The sequence below is a fragment of the Gopherus flavomarginatus genome, chromosome 8, assembly GCF_025201925.1.
Source record: "Gopherus flavomarginatus isolate rGopFla2 chromosome 8, rGopFla2.mat.asm, whole genome shotgun sequence".
Classification (NCBI taxonomy): domain Eukaryota; kingdom Metazoa; phylum Chordata; order Testudines; family Testudinidae; genus Gopherus; species Gopherus flavomarginatus.
Genome location: NC_066624.1, coordinates 99721190 through 99737165, shown reverse-complemented (window position 1 = coordinate 99737165; position 15976 = coordinate 99721190). Strand labels below are relative to the sequence as shown.

The 15976-nt window shown below is 49.5% G+C and overlaps 1 protein-coding gene across 2 annotated transcripts in view; it reads left to right on the top strand.

Annotated features, from left to right (window-relative positions):
* The window catches only part of NCEH1 (neutral cholesterol ester hydrolase 1), an 824131-nt gene that overhangs the window by 156061 nt on the left and 652094 nt on the right, over window positions 1-15976 (top strand). The gene's annotated exons all lie outside the window — the stretch shown is intronic.

Below are 15976 nucleotides of genomic sequence, written 5' to 3'. Positions count from 1 at the left end.
CCATTCCATGGCAAAGCACTCTTAACACAAGGGCTAAATGTGGCATGGCAGCAGACTTCTAAAATGGGGGAGGGACAGCTCTGTGGTTTGAGCATTGGCCTGCTGAACTCGGGCTTGTGGGTTCAATCCTTGAGGGGGCCACTTGGGGATCTGAGGCAAAAATTGGTCCTGCTAGTGAAGGCAGGGGGCTGGACTCGATGACCTTTCAAGGTCCCTTCCAGTTCTAGGAGATTGGTATATCTCTTATTTAAAGAATATTCTGCATGAATCTAGCAGGAGAAGCTTACACACTGGAAGTGAGTGAAATTGTGCTAGTCAATGGCTGGTATTATTCTCCATGTCCAGATTGCTTTCTTACTTGTCACATTGCAAATGCATTGTCTCTTGCCGCAGTGCCACCAGCTTCTGTAAAGCAAGAGTTTGGTGGGGATGAATAAACCCTCTTGTGATTAGGGTCTCACATCTTTTCGGAACTTTCAGTTTATCCCCATAGCTGCGACTGTCCAAAATAAAGCACAAATAGTGGATGGTTCATTTTTAAAAAGAAGAGATGGAATTGGTGCTACTATAGAAACAGCAGTCACTAGCCACTATGACCAGACTTCACTACAAGGAAACATAGATTTGCTGCACAATGCTTACCTATTGCGTAAGTCTAGAGCTCATTCTTAGGGCCAGAAATAGCTCTTGCTATGCTCTTGCCAAAACATTCAGAAGCAGGCAGTGGGTCCTCTCTTCTCCCAGTCTCTGGGAGTCCAAAGATCTGAAAGAGGAGGGTACTTATCGGTAACTGGAGGCTCTTCGAGATGTGTGGGCCCTATCTGTAGTCCACTGAGCATTATATCATGTGCCATGCATCCGGAGCTGGAGCTTTTGAGAGTAGTAGTGTCCATCGGTTTACACACATGCTGCCCTTGCTCCGCCTCATGGTTTTGTTAGAAGCGATAAAAGGCAGAGCAGACCTACCACGCCCTCAGTGCCTTCTCCATCGCAAACCAGAAATCCACAGCAAAGGGGAAGGAAGGTAGGTGGAATACAGATAGGTACCAGACATCTGAAAGAACCTCCAGTTCCAGGTAAATAACCTCCTCTTCTTCAAGTGATGGTCCATATTGTATTCCACTGAGGGTAACTAACAAGCAGTACCTACATAGGAGAAGGTTGCAAGGAAGAGTAACTGTTAATGGAATGCTATTGGATTGGAGGGAGGTCTCAACTGGGGTTCCACAGAGATCTTGTTCTGGGTCTGGTATTGTTTAACATCTTTATTAATGACCTGTATGTAGGATAGAGTGCATACTGATCAAGCCTGCAGATGACAAAAAGCTTGGTGTGGGGGGGTTGCCAATACTTTGGAGGATAGGGCTAAAATTCAGAGGCACCTTGATAAAGGGAGAACTGGGCTACAGACAACAAAAAGAAATTCAAGAAAGACAAATGTAAGGTGCTACACTTAGGGAAGAAAACCCAAATGCACAAATACAGAATGGGGGGAAACTGGCTTGGCAACAGCACTGCTGAGAAGGAACTGGGAGTTGTGGTGGATCACAACCTCAACATCAGTTAGCAATGCAATGCTGTTGCAGAAAAAGCACATGCACTTTTAGATGCATTAACAGAGGCACAGCATATAAATCATGTGAGGCGATAGTACTGCTCTTCTCGGTGCGGGTTAGGCCTCAGATGGAGTACTGTGTCCATTTTGGTCATCAAGGTATAGAAAGGATGCAGTGAGACTGGAAAGGATCCAGAGGCAAGCGACAGTGATGATCAAAGGAATGGAATGAAACCACATGAGCAAAGGCTGACGGAACTGAATATATTTAAGTTTGGAAAAGAGGAGATTAAGGGGGGACATGATAACAGTTTTCAGATACTTGAAAGACTGCCATAAAAAAGACGGAGAAAAGTTGTTCTCTTTTGCCACAGAGGGGCAGAAGAAGAGGCAATGGGTTCAAACTACAGCATAGCAGATTTATATTAGATCTCAGGAAAAAAACCAAAACCTTCCTAATTGTCAGAAGAGTAGGACAATGGAACAGACTGTCTCAGGAGGTTGTGGCAGCTTCTTCACTGAAGGTTTTCAAAAGGAGGCTAGATAGCCATCTATCTTGGATGGTTTAGACATAACGAATCCTCCACCTTGGCAAGGGATTAGATAACCCTTGTGGTCCCTTCAAACCCTATGATTCTATGATGTTCTCTGATTCTAAGATGATAGGACAATGGAATGGAGAACAGCTGCTCCGAACTAGAGATATAAAGCCTTACGTATCAGAGAATAAACCAGACTTAACTCCTGGAAGTTAGGAAGAAACTATCCTTATGGGCAACTTTTTCCATAACTACCTATCATAAATTTCTTGCATTGCCTCTGAAGCATTTGGTACTGGCCAGTGTCAGACAGGCTACTAAATTAGATGGTATAATGGGAAGAGAGGGTATTACAGAGCCCCATGTGGCCACCTTACATATATCTGTAAGAGGCGTGTTGTGAAGCGCAGCCATAGTTGATGCTTGTGCCCTCATGGAGTCAGCCCATATACCATGGGGTGGAGATAGCGCTGATAACTGGTAGCAGCGTGTAATGCACCCTGACACCCACTCAGAAATCCTCTGAGTGGAAATCGTTTGCCCCTTAACAAGTTCAGCTATAGCGACAAATAGTCTAGGGGACTTTATGAAGGGTTTCATCCTCTGCAGGTAGAAGGCCAGGGCCTTGTGAACATGAAGGGAATGAAAGCGCCTTTCCTCTGTCGAAGCATGAGGCTTCAGAAAGAAAGAAGCTAAGTGGTTGAGATGAAAACGAGACATAACTTTAGGGAGGAACTTGGGGTGTAAGCACAGGGAAACTTTATCTTTATTAAATGTCATAAAGGGACGGTCCACCATCATGGCCCTCAGCTCACTAACCCTTCTCGCAGAAATCATAGCAACCAGGAATGCGACCTTCATGGAGAGGAGAGAGCATGAGGCCAGAGGTTCAAAGGATGACATCATCAACATCACAAAGACAAGGTTGAGGTCCCATTTGGGAGCAACTGGCTGAACAGGAGGGAAGATGCGAAGAAGGGCCTTCCAAAACCTAGAATTCAATGGGAGAGTAAAGATAGAGTGCCCCTCCAGAGCAAGGCCAGATGTTTTTAGGAAGAGGCGGTAGTCTAGAAGAAGAGAAAAGTCCATATCCTCAGGGGCAAGGCCCTTCTGCTGGGCCCCAAGAGGTAAAATGCTTCCAGTTGGCCTCATAGGATCACCTCGTGGACTCCTTTCTGCTACTTAAGAGGACATTCTGTACTGCTTATGAGCATTCCCACTCTAACAAAGATGCCTATCCAAAAACCAAGCCTGGAGGTCAGGAGTTTGGGGATCAGGATGCCCAATCTGTCTGCCCTGTTGCATGAGTAGCTCCAGGAGAGGTGGCAGCGGAAGTGGGGAGCACACTGACATGCTGAGAAGGGGAAGCCAGAAATGGCGAGGCCAGAATGGGTCTATCAGAATGACCGTCACTGTCTCCAACCTGACCTTGTGCAGGACTTTTGACAGAAAAGGCAGAGGGAGAAAGGCGTAATTGAATGGATCAAACCAGTGGAAGGCGAGGGCATCACCCTGGGAAAGAGTTCAAAGCCTTCTGCTGGAGCAGTACTGGGTATATTTGCAGCTGGTGTGGGAGGTGAAGAGGTCCCTGGTTGGAGTCCCCCAGCGGTTGAAGATGCTGATGACCAGTGTCGTAAAGCTTCCTCTCATGGTCAGTCATGAACTTCCTGCTGAGAGAGTCCCCAGTCATGTTCTGAGCTCCAGTAAGGTATGCTGCTGACAACAGGATCTTGTTGGCAATGCACCAATCTCAAAGGCGAATTGCTTCCGCACGGAGACCTCGTACCCCCTTCCTTGTTGATGTAGTAGACATGCTGACAATGTGACAGGAGGGAATGGTCGAGAGAAATGCATGACATGCTCTCTGCACAGTCAAAAGCTCCAGGATGTTGATGTGCATCCAGGAATCTCGAGCAGTCCAAGTCCCCTGAATCATACAGTCACTCAGGAATGATGTGTCTGTGATAATTGCTGTGGAGGGGGAAGACAGAAGGAATGATATTCTGATACAGACCTGGCTCGGAGCTGTCCACCACCGGAGGGAAGAGAGAAGTTTGCAGGAAACATTGAGTGGAAAGTCCATTGAGTGTCGCATGGGAAAGTAGACCCTCTGGTGTTACCTGCTCAATTTAGGGTACCCCCAGTGGCGTAGCTAGTGGGTGCAGGGGAAGCACCCTGCTTCCCCTCAGCACATTTTCAAAAAAGCTGCGCCTTAGGCGGGGTTACCATGGCGCCAGTGGTGGGGCCCACACTCCGCTCTGAAGCTTGGCCTGCCTGGCTTCCCCCAGCATGCTGCATACCCTGCCCCTGCAGATCAGCTGTATCTCCCAGCAGGAGGGAGACAGCTGATTGCGCGGCAGGGAGGGGAGGGGAGGGGAAGAACTGAGCTCCAGCAAGCTGGGCTCCTGCAGGCAGGCTTTGCCAGCTTCCCCTAGTGTGCTGCATAAACCCTGCCCCCTCCCTGTCTTGCCGATTAGCTGTCTCCCAGCAGGAGGGAGACAGACAGCTAATCAGGTAGGGGAGGGAAAGGGACGGGAGCACTGTTTTGTCCTGTTATATCCGAATTCGTGTTATATCAAGTCACGTTATATCGAGACAGAGGTGTAATTTGATATGTTGGGTGGCGCCTTTTTTACGTGTTCACTCCTCCTGATGTTAGGACCTGGCTACATCACTGGGCACCACGCCTATATCCTACCAAGGGTTCAAGGCGTGACCTATTCAAATTAGGCACTCCCACCCTTTCTGCTCTGAGGTTCTCAGGGTAAAGGCACCTGTTCTTACCCCTGGGGGTCAGGAAGAAACCTGGTCAGTTTAAGTACCTGCTCTTTCCCTTGCGGCTCAGGGCAATATGGATCTGCAGAACCTTTTCCCAGTGAAAGAGCCTTACACAGCTGTGCTCCAAACATCTATTTATTAGCAACACACAGAGAATACATATATCAAGCAAATCTCTTATGCTCACCAATGCCAATATATAGACAAATTTCACCCGATAGCAAGTCAGGACTCATTCATCTGGGGGTTCCCGGTGATGCCTCTGCACATTATGGTCATGCAGACGGGTCAGAGTTCCAGCAGCTTGATGCTGAACTGCAGTCAGGAAATTGTTCCCAAAGGACACTGTTTTTTGTTTACATTATATACATAAAACTAGCTACCGCCTTCAAATTACCTAACCTATCACATTATCCCATTCCTAAATAACAATAATTTAACCAATTACTCACTGGCACCTATGTAGTCTCCTTCCTTCCCAAGTTTTTTACATTTTATCTTTCAGGCCAAAATTGTAACTTAGTTGTGACTTTCTCTGCTTATGCAGATGGTCAGTATTAAAACGCTGGTCAGAGCTTATCTTACCATATATTGAGTTTCTTTCTGTATCCTCCCTAATTTCCCAGCACCTGGCTCTCTCTACTTTACAACCTTGGTGGTTATAACTCTCGTTAGGGACATTCCTGAGATGGAGGTGCTTTATCAACTGCAGAGCATTCTTTTTTTTTTTCAATTTTAGGGTTTCACCAAAGCTGGTTTAATATGGAGCTGGGTGGGCAGGAGTGCTGATCAGGTCTCAGGCCTACACTGGAGCCACAGTTGTAGAAAGCAAAAGCATAGACGAGCGAAGGCAGTCACGTAAGTGCAAGCTGCCATGTGACCAAGAAAGGGAGGCCCTGGCCAGAAAAGAAGGACTGGATATCACCCTGGAAATTAGCTTCTGCAGGATCTGGAACCTGTCTTCTGGTAAGTAAGCGTGCACCAAGATCTCATCAATGTGTGCCCTAGTGAATTCTACGGACTGAGTGAGGTCCAAAGTCAATTTTTCAGTGTTTACGCTTACCCACAGGGAGAAGAGGACTGTGAGCAGCATAGAGATTGGGGCTCGAGTTTCCTTTCTCAATCAGGCTGCCAGAAGCACTCATCTCAATAAGAGAACACAAGGACCCCTTGACGCTGGAGGTGGGCCGCCACTACTGAGAAAACTCTGGTGAAGACTCATAAGGGAGTGGTGAGTCCAAACGGAAAAACCCTGTATTGGAAGTGACAATGACCTGCTGTGAATCTCAGGAAACATCTGTGGGTGGGATGGATATCCACATGAAAGTAAGCTTCCTGCATATCGAGAGTAGTGAACTACATGCCTTTTTCTGAGGAAGGGATGGCTGCCACAGTGACCATACAAACTTTGGTTTCCTTATGAAGCAGTTGAGATGGTGCCCTTTTTCAGCAAGGACTCCACTTCTAGGATATTGTTGTGAGAGCAATCCCTGAAGCGGGCTCTGGGTGGGGGATGTGGACGAGGCAGCGTTTGGAACTTGATTGTATAGCCATGTCGAATGACATCCAGGACCTACTTATTTGCTGTTGTCGCTCTCCATATTGGTAAGACCAGGGTCGGCAACCTATGGCATGCGTGCCAAAGATGGCACGCGAGCCACTTTTTAATGGCATGCGGCTGCCTGCTGGGACTCCGCGTGTCATTAAAAATCCTGCCGACACGGCAAGCTGCATGGTCTGCAGTCCTGCGCTGGAGCGCTGGCCTAGCGCAGCAAGCTGCTGGCCCCTCCTCCGCCTTCCCCCAGAGCCCTGCCACCGCCCACGCAGAGCTCTAGGGCAGGGCCGGTGCTTCCATTTAGGCGACCTAGGCAGTCGCCTACGGTGCCAGGATTTGGCAGGGCGGCAGACTGCTCCTGTGGACCTCCCGCAGGCATGCCTGTGGAGGGTCCGCTGGTCCCGTGGCTCCGGGCAGGTCCACCGGAGCTGCAGGATCAGCGGACCATCCGCAGGAATGCCTGCGGGAGGTCCACTGGATCCGCGGGATCGGTGAGCTGGCCCTGCGCCTAGGGCACCAAAAACCCTGGCGCCGCTCCTGCTCTGGGGGGCTGGGGCTACGAGCTCCCGCGGGGCAGCGTTTGCCTCTGTAGGGAGGGAAAGATGCTCCTCGCTCACCTGGAGCCCTGCTGCAGCGTGCACAGCGCTCTGAGGGGCGGGGAGGAGCAGGGCTGCGTGCTGGGGTGTGGCGGCGGCCGTGGTGGCAGGGCTCCAGATGAGCGAGGAGCCTCATGGTAAGGGGGCCAGCTCTGGGGCTGGGAGAGGGGTTGGCTAAGGGGTGGGGGCAGTCAAGGGACAGGAATCAGGGTGGGTTGGATGGGGGGGTGGTATACTGGAGAGTGGTTAGAGGTGGGGATCTCTGGAGGTGGCAGTCAGGGAGCGGGAGGGTTGGATGGGGCAAATGAGTCCCAGGGTCTGTTTGGGGGGTGGATAGGGGTCAGGGTACAGGGAGCAAAGAGGGTCCTGGGGGAGCAGTTAGGGTGGGGGTCTCTGGAGGGGGTGGTCAGGGGACAAGGAGCTGGGGGGGTTGGATGAGTCAGGAGTTCTGGGGGGGACTGCCAGGAGGGTAGGGGTGTGGAGAGGGGTTGAGGCAGGCAGGGAGCGGGTGGGGGGGTTGTATGGGTCCAGAGTTCTGGGGATCCTGTCAGGGGGCGGGGAGTGATTAGATAGGCATGGGAGTCCAGGGGGTCTGTCTGGGTGTGGGGGTGTGGATAAGGGTTGGGGCAGTCAGGGGACAGATAGGGGGTAGGGTCCTGGGGGGCAGTCAGGAGATAAGGGGCAGGGAGGCTTGGATAGGGGGTGGGGTCCCAGGAGAGGGTAGTCGGGACAAGGAGCAGGGGTGGGGGTTGCGGGTTCTGGGGGGTGCAGTCACCCAGCACTCTGCCCTGAGCCCTGATCCCCCGCCACACACAACCCCAGCCCTCTGCCCTGAGCCCTGCACCCCCACACACCCCCCAGCCCCTGCCCTGAGCCCTGTACCACTCAGCCCTCTGTTGACTCCTTGACTCCCCCCCCATGACCCCAGCCCTGACTGGTACCCCCATACATACCCAGCCCCCCCTACCCTGACACCTGCACCACCCTCACATGCCCCCAGCCCTCTGCCCTGACTCTTGCACCCCCCACATCCTCAGTCCCCCCATCCCATGCACCCTGCACATCCCCACCTCCACCGTGAGCACCAAACGGGAGCCCCTGCACCCTCACTCACATTCCCACCTGCACCCCTCACACCACGTGGGAGCTGCCCAGGTAAGTGCTCCCACACCCAAACCTCCTGCCCCAATCCTGAGCCCCCTCCTTCATTTTAGCTCCTGGCCAGACCCTTCACCTCCAGCCCTGTGCTCAGTCCACTCCAACTCTCAGCTCAGTGCAGAGAGAGGAAGAGAATGGGCCAGAACCAGGGAGAAGGTAGGTACCCATTGTATGTGGGCAGGGCCGGGACCCCTGACCGGCACTGGGCTAAGCGCGTCTGGCAACCGGGATCCCGGCTGGCAGGAGCCGGAGGATGGAACCCTTGAGCGGCAGTGAGCTGAGCCGCTCAGCCCACTGCCGGTCTGGGGTCCCAGCCACCAGCCCCACACAGCCCGCTGCTGGTCTGGGGTTCTGGCTGCCAGACCCTTCCCAGCTGGGGTCCCGGCCGCAGGCCCCGCTCAGCCCACTGCCGGCCTAAGTGAACAGAACCCCAGACCAGCAGCGGGTTAAGTGGATCGGTGGCGTAAGATCAACATTTTAATTTAATTTTAAATGAAGCTTCTTAAACATTTTGAAAACCTTGTTTATTTTACAATACAACACTAGTTTAGTTATATAATATATAGACTTGTAGAGAGAGACCTTCTAAAAAACGTTAAAATGTATGACTGGCATGCGAAACCTTAAATTAGAGTGAATAAATGAAGACTCGGCACAGCACTTCTGAAAAGTTGTCGACCCCTGGTATAAGGCACGGTGATCGGCAGCTATCTAAGTGTTCTCAGAAATAACATTTTTGAGAGGATTGGGTATGCGAAGTGGAAGGTTGTGACAATGATGAACCCGAGGGACAGTGTCACTGGGTCCTCTGCCATTTGCGAAGAGGCTCATAGGACTGCTACTGAAAGAACTGGGGAGCTTTGAATCACTGAGTCAGAGGTGGGTAGTAGAACTTGTGCTTGGGTGCTGGTGTGTAGATGCCCAGCTATCACAGACTGGCTCTAGAGCAGTGGTTCTCAAATCTATTTGATCAGCCCCAACCCCAAGATATACCACCACCCACCTCTGAAGGCGGAATGGAGAGTGGCGGCTGCTGGCTGGGCACCCAGCTCTGAAGGCAGAGCAGAGAGCAGCAGCTGCTGGCTGGGCACCCAGCTCTGAAGGTAGAGCGGAGAGCAGCGGCTGCTGGCTGGGCACCCAGCTCTGATGGCGGAGCGGAGAGCAGCGGCTGCTGGCTGGGCACCCAGCTCTGATGGCGGAGCGGAGAGCAGCGGCTGCTGGCTGGGCACCCAGCTCTGAAGGCAGAGCGGAGAGCAGCGGCTACTGGCTGGTCACCCAGCTCTGATGGCGGAGCAGAGAGCAGCGGCTGCCGGCTGGGCACCCAGCTCTGAAGGCAGAGCGGAGAGCAGCGGCTGCTGGCTGGGAACCCAGCTCTGATAGCGGAGCGGAGAGCAGCAGCTGCTGGCTGGGCACCCAGCTCTGAAGGCAGAGCGGAGAGCAGCGGCTGCTGGCTGGGCACCCAGCTCTGATGGCGGAGCGGAGAGCAGCGGCTGCTGGCTGGGCACCCAGCTCTGATGGCGGAGCGGAGAGCAGCGGCTGCTGGCTGGGCACCTAGCTCTGAAGGCAGCGTCGCGCCAGCAGCAGCACAGAAGTAAGGGAGGCAAAGTGAAAAGTGACATTTGTCATCACTTTTCAGATCAGACTTAGTGCCCCATTGCCACCCTTACTTCTACTGCTGCTGCCACCCTGGGGCTGACAGCTGGAGCCCTGCCTCCTCCAAATGAGGGATTGTAGAGGACGGGAAGGAGGGCCCAAGCCAGGGCTGCCCCCTGGTGAGGGACTGAGGGGTGGGAGGAAGGAGAGCCAAGCCTGGGCAGTGGGGCTCTGACTGTCTCCTTTATCCCTACCTCCTGGGTGGGCACAGTTTGTTGGGGAAAGTTTATGGGCACCGAAGTCGACCAGGAGCACTCAAGATGCACCACTGGACTGGAACTTTGCCCAGGACTCCTGAACTCTGTATGTAGACACATTGCTTGGTGTCTGCCCTTTCAGACTGATCCCTCTGGGCCTGTGGGGCCTTGTGTTGAATGCATCCCTGTTTTATTGCTCTCCCTATATATCCTCCTGTTGTTTTTCTCCTTTCATCCCTCTGTAAATAAATATCTCCCTTTGTTATATTAATTGTACTTGTGTGTGTGTGTGCGTGTGTGTTCGTTCACTCTTGGGGGTTTGGAACAGGTGCTCCTGGGGTGGAAGGAACTTTCTTTGCTGCATTCCTGCATGTGCCTTCTCTTGGCCAGAGCTGCCTGCAGAGTAGACTCCATCTTGGCCACAAGGGTGCTAAAGTTACAGAGGATATTGCCATTGAGCTGGCAGGGCCTTGGGGGTAGTCACACTGGTGGTATGGGAGGGGCAGACCCTGAGCCCTGTGTGACTCCTCCGATCCTGAGAAATTAGAGTCCAGTCGAAATGGTGGTGCCGGTGGAACTGCAGGAGCCTTAGAGGAGCGGGTGGGACCATAGCCTGAAGGAGGCAGGTCTAGCATGGGGGAATGCATCCTCCAAGGAGATGATGGCACATGAGGGTGTGGAGACCTCTCCTCAGGTCAGGTGAACAGTTCATGAGGCTTGGGGGATGACCCGAGTCTCCCCAGCATCAGCAGAATGCGCTCCTCACTAGGAACTGGAGCTGGAACGGAGGTCTGTCTTAGAACCAGCAACTCCCTTGACCATTGCGGTGCCGACCTGGAAGGCGTATGAGCAGGGCTGGCTCCAGGCACCAGCGCAGCAAGCAGGTGCTTGGGGCGACCAAGGAGAAGGGGCGGCATGTCTGGCTCTTCGGTGGCAGGTCCCCAAGTCTCTCTCAGAGGGAAGGACCTGCTGCCAAAGTGCCGCCATGGTGGAGCTGCCACCGAAGTGCCGCCGATAGCGATCATAGCTTTTTTTTTTTCCTGTCACTTGGGGCGGCAAAAACTCTGGAGCCAGCCCTGAGTATGAGGCTCTGTGGATGGAATCAACAGATCCAAAGGTCTGTGTGGCTTCTTGTCGTGTTTGAGTGCCTTGGAATGTGCCACTTCTCCATGGCCAGAACTTGTGGATGGAGCAGTATCCTTCTTGGGTCTGGAGGAAGACTTATTGCCATGCTTATGTGCATGCTTCCTTGCCTCACAGCTAGGCCTGGATGCAGGGTCTATAGCAATGGGACCAGCAGAACAGGACTGGGCAGGGCTGCCCGTGGGGGGGCGGGGCAAGTGGGGCAATTTGCCCCAGGCCCCGCAGGGGCTACCACGAGAAGTGCAGGGTCTTTGGTGGTAATTCGACGGCTGGGGGCCCCACCACGGGTCTTTGGGGCACTTAGGCGGCAGGTCCCAGAGCGGAAGGACCCCCCGCCGTGGGTCTTCGGGGCACTTCGGCGGCGGGTCCCAGAGCGGGACTCCCTGCCGCTGAATTACTGCCGAAGGAGGGCCCCCCCGCCGCCCAGGGTCTCTGTGGTAGGAGCTGAACTCCTTGATTGCTCAGGCTGATGGGGTTCTCTGGCCTGGATCCGACTGTGGCCTCTTCGCGACCTCCATGAGGTGTTTCTTGAGGTGGACAGCCCGGCTTTCCTGGGTATTGACAAGGAAGGGGAAGCAGATACTGCACTTGGATGTGACTTGGGACAAGCAGTAAAGGTTGTGATGGTGCTTGTTGCTGACTGAGAACAAGTGAGGGCAGAAAGTGCAGATTTTGAACCCTGGAATCTTCCACATAATCCAGCACCCAGGAAAGTTGCTGGGGGGTGAAATGGCATCCCAAAGTCCTTAAAATCCTAAAAACTACTACTAACACTAAAACTATGACAAAAAAACAAAATTATGTACAGAAATAAAATAAAGTCTATTTTCTCAGTATATAGAAATGCATCACAAGAGATAAGAGAACAGAAGAGGCTCCAACTCAGATCATGCTGTGCTGAGAAGGAACTGAGGTTGCAGTCAGTCCGCCCTGCCCTTTATCGCCTTGGACAAAACCATGTGGCAGAGCAAGAACCATGTGGACACTACTACTTTCAAAAGCTCCAGCTCCGGACTCATGGAACATGCATATAGCCCCTCAGGGGAATACAATAGAGATCATCATTCGAAGAAGAAATGGAGAGTTGCTGCTTTACGTGGCACAATCTCAGGGTACGTCCAGACTACCCGCCGTATCGGCGGGTTAAAATCGATTGCTCAGGGATCGATATATCGCGTCTAATCTAGACGCGATATATCGATCCCCGAGCGCGCTTATATCGATTCCGGAACTCCATCAACCCCAACGGAGTTCCGGAATCGACACGGAGAGCCGCGAACATCGATCCCGCGCCATCTCGACGGGTGAGTAATCCGATCTTAGATATTCGACTTCAGCTACGTTATTCAGTGTGGTTTGCATTTCCTGAAGTAAAATCCAACCCTGGGATCTCTCTCTACTTATCACACAAGCTCTCTACTCTCAGACTTGGGTGAGAGGGGCCTACAGATGATACACAGACACCATTAGCACAGTAACACATTATACTGGACCATATTACCAACGGGGAAGCCAGCAAGTGGTATCCATAAATCTTATTTTACCCAGTAGGCTAGTTGGAGACAATAGCTTTCCATCATCTCTGCTCTCTCTCGTGATAATAAGCTGCTGTGTGTTTGTTTACAGAGGAGAATGTTTCATCATTTTCATTCCTAGAAAATACAGTGAAGATTATTATTCTATAGATATTTTTAAAGGATGTGAGTAGATACATACAGTTTTGTTAAGTGCAGTCTAATGAGCAAATGTTGAGAGGCCAAATGAAAATAGTTACTCTTCTCTGAAGAAGGTGCATGCAAAATGTAAATTGCACTAATGTGCAAAATATATAGCAATAAAACTTTGTATTTACTTACTGCTTTATATCTTCACTGGACTGTAAAAAGGTGAGCAAAATTATACCAAGACAAAGCAAAGTGACATAATATTTACAGGGAATTATTTATGACAAATAAATAAATTGTTTACATTTACTGAAATATTAGCTGAATCCTCTCCCTCTATTTAAAATGTTTTGTTTTAAAATAACAAATCATAATAGGATTTTTAGCTTACTAAAATATATCACCCATTCTTAAGAGATTCAGAAGAGTGTTAAAGTCATGTAAAAACGTTTTAAATAAATGATTAGACATTTGATTTTAAAATTTATTTCTTACCAACTTTTCACCATGGGTGGTCTTCACTGTTTTACTTTAAAACACAATGCCAATGGAATTCATTGCCATATGATATTATTGATACCAAGAGTTTAGCAGGATTCAAACAAGGACTGGACTCCGGATGTTTTTGTTATCTGTATCAGAGTTAGCCAGAATTTGGAAGGGATATAAAGCCCACGTATCAGAGAATAAACCAGCCTTAACTCCTGGAAGGTAGGAAGAAACTATCCTTGTGGGCAATTTATTCCATAACTACCTACCATTGGGTTTCTTGCATTTCCGCTAAAACATTTGGTACTGGCCAATGTCAGACAAGCAGCTGAACTAGATTGAGTCACTGGTCTGAACAAGTATGGTAATTACTGTTTTCTTATGGCACACAAGCCAATGTTCTTTTACTTCTTTATGTAGCAGCATCACTAATGCTGAAACATTGGCTCAACTTTAAGAATCAGGAGTGTTTATTAATTTGTCCTTCTCCCTTTGTAGGCTGAATACTTGGGGCAGGTAGGAGGGATTTGTGTGTTTTCTGGTGTATTCTAAGGACTGACATAGCACTTTACAAACAACAACTTCCTGATTTTGCCACAGCCCTCTGAATTGTTATATGTGATTATCCCCACTGCACCGAAGGAAAAAGATGCAGAATAGTTAGGGCCTACATTTTCAAATGTGCGTTGTATAAAGTTAAGTACCTAAATCCATGCCTTGAATGAGATGCCTAGTTTTGGGTGCCCAAGTTTTAAATGTTTCTCCTATGTGACTTGACCCTGGCCAAAAAGGGAGATGGTGTCAGAGCTGGGAATGGTCCCTCACTCAGTCTACTAGACTGTGCTGACTCTCACAAAAGGAGCTTCCTCTCCTTGTGACCAGAGATCACAGAACATGCTGGCTGAAGGACAGAGGCAGTGGCTCAGTGCAGCCAGATACCTGGTAGGGAGTTTGTAGCAGACTTATTGCCTACAGCAGTAGCTTCCCCATCAACACTACAACTCGTTTTACATCCTGTCAAAAATCAAGTTATTTAAGACTATATTTTTCTGGATCTCAAAGGCCAGTCCCTGGGTGGCTGTGTGGAAACTGTCAATATCCTGTGTACAGAGGCAAGTGGGAATTGGTTGAAAAATCTATTTTTCTCCCTGAAAAATTGCGAATGGAAAACCTATATTTGAAATTTGTTAAATTTTTCAGGAACATTACAAAACATGAAATTTTCATCTAGATTCAGATTGAAATTTTCATTTCAATTTGGTTCTTGAAAACATTTTCCAAATTTCTAAATTTTACTTTTTTTTGGTAGTCTACCCTTCCCCCCCGTTTTTGCCACTACATGCAGTAGAAATGGATAATGTTAAGAGTATCCCTTTGCCCCCATCTTTCCTCTTTCCCTCTCCTTTTCTTTCCCCACTCTCTGACTGTTCTAGGCTTTGCCAGCTTTGCAACTTTAAAAGTTGAAGAAAACTTTGAAAAGTTAGAGTGACATTTTTCCTTTTGCCATTCTGTAACTTTTCCAAAGATGGAGACGTTTTGAAAAAAACTAGAGTGGAAAAAAGAAAAGAGAGAAAAAAGTGAAAAAGTCCAACTGCTTTTGGATATTATTAATTTTATTGCAGCCAGAGGCAAAAAAGAAAGGAAAAAAGGCAGAGAAGGGGGAAATATGAAATTTTAAGATTTCAAACCTTTTTCATTTTTCAAAAGCAAAAATTTCAGAATGAAACAAATTTTCATGTTGTTTCAAAACTCCTATAGAAGAATTTAACAAAATATAACATTTTCCTGCAAAAGCATATTTTACTGGGAACATTTTGATGAGCTCTATGCTTATGCTCTCACTTAGTGATCAGTTTGCACCGGTTACATTTTCGTAACTTTTTCACAAGGAAAGGGGCTGGAACATACATTTGGGGGAAAAAAAAAGAAGACGTGGAGATTCACCTTTGCATTTGGGGGACATGGGCATGAATTTTGCTGGGCTGAGAATCTGTACCAAATTATATTAGTGAACCATGGAAGATGACAAGTCATAGAAAGATCTCCTAAAAAACAATTAACTGAAGCTTCCTCACCATCCACAAGGGTACCATAGGGATGTTATCTTGTGATTGCAACAGTAGCCCAGGCTGTATTGCATAACCACGCTGTCTGGTCAGGTTTGATCACTGCAGCCAAATCCTGTGCCCCCCATTATGTCTTTATGTTGTGAGTGTATTGCATCAAATTCCCTATTTAGGGTCATGTCAAGCAAATCTGGGATCTCTGGCAAAGCCATTCAATTAGGGTCTGAACCAAAGCCAACTGATGTCAATGGAGTCTTTCTATTCAGGCTAATGGGTTTTGGATTGGGGTCCTAGCAGCCACAAGACTTGTGATGCAGAATGTAACCCTACTTGGAAGTGGATGAAACTTTTCAATGGATGGACTAAGAACCTGCAATGTGTCTCCGATCAGCCTTAAAAAAGAGAAGATGACATTGAGTCCTGTAGGTGTGCAAGACCTAAGCCACGCTCTGGTGGAGGTGTCTCTTCTATTTACCCAGCCACACAAGAGGCTACAGCAGTCAGTGATTATTTTCTCCTGCGACCAGACCATTTTCAGCAGATTGGGTAATGTCTCAGTAGACTGCTCATTCAGGAAAGTGCA